The sequence below is a fragment of the Bactrocera latifrons genome, unplaced genomic scaffold, assembly GCF_001853355.1.
Source record: "Bactrocera latifrons isolate USDA-ARS-PBARC rearing strain unplaced genomic scaffold, ASM185335v1 scaffold_266, whole genome shotgun sequence".
NCBI classification, from domain to species: Eukaryota; Metazoa; Arthropoda; class Insecta; order Diptera; family Tephritidae; genus Bactrocera; species Bactrocera latifrons.
The window spans coordinates 56,326-63,232 of NW_017536252.1; the positions used below are offsets into that span (position 1 = coordinate 56,326).

The 6,907-nt window shown below is 36.9% G+C and overlaps 1 protein-coding gene across 8 annotated transcripts in view; it reads left to right on the forward strand.

Moving 5' to 3' along the window:
- Nucleotides 1–513: 513 nt before the first annotated feature.
- The window catches only part of LOC108969803 (Down syndrome cell adhesion molecule-like protein Dscam2), a 138,771-nt gene continuing 132,377 nt past the window's right edge, over nt 514–6,907 (forward strand). For all 8 annotated transcript variants that reach the window (XR_001993425.1, XR_001993426.1, XM_018934733.1 and 5 more), the window contains exon 1: nt 514–1,809. The gene's annotated coding sequence lies outside the window, so the exon portion shown is untranslated. The remainder of the gene's footprint in view (nt 1,810–6,907) is intronic.

Genomic DNA, 6,907 nt, shown 5'->3' on the forward strand with positions numbered 1-6,907 from the left:
AAAAAGTAGCACACTGCGTAAGAGCGCTGTGCAAATAATGAGGGGCCGATGTGGGTGGTACGTGGCATAAGGTGTTTAGTAATGCTGTAAGTATGCAGCGGCGGATCCTCGGCTTGCAACAGTTGCCAATGAGAAAAGAGTAACAAAGACAGAGGCACCGGAGGCAGCAACAGCGAAGCTAACAGCTGATAGCCGAGAATAGCAAAGCAAGCGTTGACAAAAACATAGCCAGTAACAATAATAACAGCACGAAACGTTGTTGTGAACTATGATGGCAGCAATGCATGCTAATATCAACGACATGCACTGAACAACAACGTTGCCGTCGCCGTCTCAGTCGCTGCCGCAGTCTCAGCCCGTAGCATTGTGCTTGCTAAACGAGCAATGAAGATGATACAAAGCTGTGAAAACGATTTTAGAAGTCAGTCATAGCCGGCATTTCGAACAGTTTGGACGCACTTAGCGGATAATAGCGAAACAAATAGAAACAAGAGAGATAGAAGAAGGCCAGAAATAGAGGTGAAGCAGACATATAGTAGGATGTACTAAGTGAGGACCTCTGTGTGTTATTAGTGATTTGATTTGGCTTAAAGCACACACATAGTGTGTATCAGTGGTGAACAACAACAACCGTTCCCATACCACCTCAATTGTCACTAATACTACCGTAACGTTGTGGACGCGTGTGTTTGTGGTCTTTTTGGGCTTTCGGATTTGTGACTATTTGAGAATAAATCGCATTAATATTGGTGGAGCTGGCAATGTTGATGCTGGTGGTCGGTTAATGCTTAGGTTGTGTGGGTGTGCGTTAGTCCTGTCGTGTGTGTAAAAGGATTTGCATTTACATAAAACTGACATACTCACACCGCTGCGTATGGCTTTTATGTACCGTAATGTGAAGATGCGGGCGAAAAATTTCATTTAAGTGAGTTTTAGTGCGTCACACTACGCGCGCCTCTCAGCAGTATTGACAACACGCATATGCTGCGTAGCGCCTAGTGCTATGCCGCATTGTTTTAGAGCCGTCTAGTGGAAGTAGTGTTGAATTGAAGTTAACGGTGTGCGCGAGCGGTACGTGTCGGTGCGGACGGTTTAAATGCAGCGGAGCAGTGCGCGGTCGGGACGTATCGTAAATCAAGTTGCTTTCAGTGCCGTATTTTGGTATTCTCGTCAACAGCCCCATTTTCGAGAGTGTTTTCGCTCACAAATGGGCTTATAAAAAATTCATATACGAACGCAACTAAAGCGAAAAATGTAGCTGAATTGTAACGGATAGCACAGTGAGCAACGGTGAAGTGTTTGTTGCCAAGGTTAGATGCAAGTGAGCTTTTGTGCGAACAACGGTAATAAAATAAATGAATAAATGTATACCGAGTAAAATAAAAATACCCAAAATTGAATAAAAGGCTGAAAATTTTCCGTCTCAGTTTGCACAAGGGCTCAGTGAGCAAAGGGTTCCTAGCAGCTACTATAAAGCGGATAGCTAGTAAAGTATTTAAGAATACAATGGAATTTGAACGTAGAGTTGTGTAAACAAAATAATGAGAAGGCCAAATTAAAATAACGGAAGGTTGAACTATCAAAAATTGAGAATTCCAAACTAGGTAAACATGGTTGGAAAAAAAATTGTGTTTAAAAGTGAAAATGGAATTACGGCTTGCGACAAAGAATTCTATTTGAGCTGGGGATGTGAAGCACGTAAAAAGCTGGGTGTATAATAATAAAAGTCGCACGACTAACTCCCTTGCCACCCAACTCCTTCTCGGTACTAGCCACTTGCGCAACATTTATGCTGGACAAAAACTAATGGTAAGGCTGCTTGCTGTGGAGGGAAAATGTACATTGTTTGATAGCGAAAAGAGATTTTTTAATAGACTGCCATGAAAATTTATTGAGTGCAAAGCTGCGTTGCCTTTGCACCAGCGATAGGAGCAAATTGAATTGCTGGTGAAAAATGTGCTGGGCGATTATCAAATTGTGATAGAATAGCAACAAAAGAAACACAAATAAAAATGAAGGCAAAAAAGGATGTTTATGAAAATTCGCTACAATTCTCGTTTGGATGGCAATTGAAGGAAATTGAAACTGAAATAAAAAATATCTTCACTAAAATAATTTCCATTCTTTATGCTGAGCTTGCAACAATGCGAGCAGTAACAATCCCTTTAAACAAACCTTTTCTAGGTATTTAAGCCCGAACATCAAAATATATTTGTGTAAATGCAAGTTATGAATTTATTACTCAGCATGCAGTGCAAAAGTAGTTACCTACACAACATGTGTGTATATATGCATGTATTATTTTTTGATGCTGGCCCCTAAATGCTGGCTCCGTTGTCAGCGACTTTTGGCAAAAGTTCGGAAGTGTAAAAAATACTAGAGTGAAGATAGTGTGCAGCACGTCCCAAGCCATGCACGCTACCACACAAGTACACATAAACGTCGTTATATTTATTTTACAATATTCACGCAGATATCGGCGCAAGCTCCGCCAATGCTGGCATATGCATTTCCAATTTGTGTCGTATCCGCTCGGCGTTTTGTTTATCTGTGGCATCGCGTATGCGACAACTCAATAGACAACGGGATCCACCGAGCAACAATCTGGCAGGTTATTTCTGCTTGCCGTGTATTATTGAAYGATTGAGTGTGTGTTTACTGGTTTGCTCTAGCTAGTCTACGTCCATTCCAGCGAGCGGGTTTTATTTCAAAGCAGCTAAATTGCTTTGGCAATTTGCCAAAAATAATAGAATCACAGTTAGTGCCAAGTTTTGTTGCATTTGCGTGTTCTTCACGTTTGTTGATGTTTTATTTTTTAACAATGGCTACTTTCGGTGGTCTTGGCAATGTAGTAGAGATAACAAGCTAATTCCAGCAAATGATTTCTGATTTCTGAAATTATTAAATAATTTTGTGGCATAAATAAAGTAAATGAAAATAGTTTTTTTAACACACTACCTAACTGTTGCATGGCTGAGCTTTGCTTAACAAATACACAAATGTGAGATCATCATAATTCTTAATAATACATGATTTGAGAGAAAAACAAGAAAAAACGTTAACTTCGGCTGCACTGAAGCTAAAATACCCTTCACAGGTGCATTTCTTTTAGTAACTATGTGTTCAGTTTATGTGGAAGCTATATGCTATAGCAATCCGATCTGTACAATTTTTTCGGAGTAATCCATGTTAAATTTCATGAAAATAACACGTCAAATGCGAAAGTTTTCCATACAAGCCCTTGATTCCGATCGTTCGTTTTGTATGGCAGCTATATGCTATAGTAAGCCGATCTGAACAATTTTTTCGGAGATTACATTGCTGCCTTAAAAAATAACCTGTGCCAACTTTTGTGAAGATACAATGTCAAATGCAAAAGTTTTCCATACAAGAACTTGATTCCGATCGTTCAGATAGTTCAGAGAAAATGATGTTTGCAAAATTTCAAAACGATATCTTAAAAACTGAGGGAATGGTTCATATATATACAGACAGACAGACGGACAGACAGATAGACGGACATGGATAAATAGACTCAGCTCAACATACATATCATTTATGTATATATACTTTATAGGGTCTCCGACGCTTCCTTCTGGGTGTTACAAACTTCGTGACAAACTTAATATACCCTGTTTAGGGTATAATTAATAAAGGTTAGACGAACACCTGAATTCCCGCAATGCGTTCTTAAAAACTAACATATTTTGCAAAAATTGATTTTTTATTACCTTCTCTATATGATTTTTATACTTTCGGAACATGAATCTCCAAAAAATATCAGTTTCTATGGCCTACTGTTTTTTGTAACACATAAATCTAGTCCAGAGGGATATGTATACTGTTCGCTATTAACTGAAATCTTAAAAAATGCTATAAGGAAGCTAAAAATCAAAAAAAGAGATCGCATTAGTAAACATTACCAGAGGGCTGAATATTTTTAAAAAGTGGGCACGGCCCCATACTCTTATATGTTTAAAACACGTATCTTACGCATCTCACAAAGTTCTAAAGTTCTGTTAACACAATTGCTGAGGGAGAATCCTTTCGTTACCTCCTTAGACGCTATGAAAATGGGTAAATTCGGATAAAAACCATATAACGGTTATGATTCTTGCATTTCACTGTAAATAAATTAATAACGCATGAAGTTATCACAACAAATCTTTGCACAAAGAGTGCCTTCAGGTTCGTCTTGTCGGAGCAAGCGCCTTAAATTCCGAAGATATGGACCTGAGTGCCTATGGCTGACTTTTTACAGAAAATATTCAGATATTTTCTTATTTTTATACCCTGAACAGGGTGCCATATAAACTGAACGATCGGAATCAAATTGTTGTATGGAAAACTTTCACATTTGACGATGTATCTTCACGAAATTTGGTATAGATTATTTTCTAAGACAACAATGTGATCTCTGATGTATGAGTTATTGTTTATAGAAATAACATAATATCAGAAAAAATTGTTCAGTTCGACTCACTATAGCGTATATCTGCCATACAAACCGAACGATCGGAATCAAGGCCTTGTATGGAAAACTTTAGCATTTGAAGTGGTATCTTTACGAAATTTAATAATATAATCTCCGAAAAAATTTTTCAGATCGGGTTACTATAGCGTACAGCTTCCATAGAAACTGGACACACATTTACTTAAAGAAATGCACATGTGAAGGGTATATTAGCTTCGGTGCAGCCGAAGTTAACGTTTTTTCTTGTTTTGCAAAGAGAGTTTCCTGATAATAATGTACCCTTGTGTTGAAATAAACAAAATCGGGTTAGGGCCTATATCTTCTCTTCTCTTTTTGTGAAAGAATGTGAATTGAATTGAAGTTGATAAATATTAACTTGAATTGCCGTTCAACTCGAGTTGCAAACTTACTGTTAAGTTTATTGGAAACTTTTAATTTTTCTTAATTTAGCTATTACCAACAAAATGGGTTTYAGTGAAAGGTATTTATATTTGTTATTATAAAATAAAGTCGGGTTAGTTTCCCATTTTTAATTTAAGAACTCCTTTACCAGTTATGGAAATCTATGATTTTTGAATTCGTCACTCAAGTCGAGAAGGAGATCAGAGTTTAGTAAAACGTGACTTCAAAATATTGCGAAAGATTTCAATATTAATTATTYGGACAAATCGTGAATGAATAACAGTCAAATTGGAACCTTATGAACTTATATAATAGGTCATAGACTAAAYACTAAGATATTAAATTCAACGCGAAGTTCAAAAATTTGTATATCGGACCTACGGGAGAGAAATATTGACTCTTTTCAAAGTATTTGTAGCRCACAAACATTATACTGTCACGTTGACCATAATTTTCGGTAGAAAGTCAACTATAGGCTTTTGAATGGAAAAGGAAGAAGTCGTACGGTGCCATATGAAGTGAATACGGGGAGTGGTTAATGGTTAAAATGTGATTTTTGGTAATATAATCGGTCAATCGATGTGTTGGAGATGTTCAATTCCATTTCCATGAATTTCAATTATGATTTTGACTGATTTTTGATGAATTTACGCACAATTTCGATGGAAATTCCGGTGATCACGGATTTTTATTGGCCCACGAGTTGATCGCCATTTTTGTCCTCATGACCACTTCGAAAACGTTGAAACCACTCATGTATTGGTTTCATGTCAAGTGATTTAAGAGATATCTACATTAAACTTATTAGAGGGCCGTGACACGCCCACTTTTTCAATTTTTTTTTTCCCCCAAAGTTGCCCCTTGCTACTGCAATCTCATATGCCAAATTATAGTTCTATATCTTARGTGCTTAGTTATGATACTTTTGCCTACTTTGTGTTCTACTAGTGCTCGCACAGAGTTATCGTTTTCAATAGAACTTTTGATTAAAAGTAGTGAGTTAACGGTGTTTTGGTTGATTTTAGCATAACTTTTACACGGGGTATGGGCGTGTTTTTATCGATTTTCACGCTGTGAGGAGATGGTATAAATATTTTTTTTCTGCTTGGTTCACTTAAATATATTAAGCTGTTCGTTAGATATGAATTTTCAACCTCTTAGACATCGGCCACGTCTTTCATTTTTCATTCAATGGCATTTTATGGCCGTGGCAAAGTTCCGACTCTATCTGCAACACCAAACATGTTTACCAAGTTTCCACATGATATTTCTCCACTAGTTATCGCTTGTACTGATACACGAACAGACAATTACTCGGAAATCAACTCGCTTCGTCAACATGAATATATACATATATTGGACGGGTCCTCTAGCCACGTTTTACTGTGGCTGATACATAGGTACTACAACTAATATATATTATTTMTATTATTTAGATTATAACTATGTAGTAGTTAAGGAGATATCGCATTTTTGGTGAAGCAACTAGTCTTAGTTTACAAAAAAATTAATCAAAATGCATTTCGTGCATTAAGAAAACATTGGTTTTTGAGGGAAAATTTAATTTGGGGAGTGTACCAGTGAAATCAATCGAGKCGAGTCGAYAGTCAGCCTAGTGGACTGCATATTATGAAACAGTTCTCTTGCGTGGCAAGACAAAAAATCGGCTGGCAAGGTTATGGCATCAGTCTGTTGGGATGCCCGTGGTATACTATTCATCGAATGATTACTGAGCCAGTTTTAATTCATTACACTGTGCATTTGGATGCAGTTCTATTTCACTATTCCAAATATTTAGCAATTTTATTATTTTTTAGGAAAGATCAGTTCGAAATATATATACTTCATCGTTACCGTTTAAATATTGCACTCTACTGTGCAATGCTTCGAAAAGATTGCTGTATGTCTCAAATTATAATAGACCTTTTTATACTCTCGCAACAAAGTTGCTAAAGAGAGTATTATAGTTTGTTCACATAACGGTTGTTTGTAAGTCCTAAGACTAAAAGAGTCAGATATAGGGTTATATAT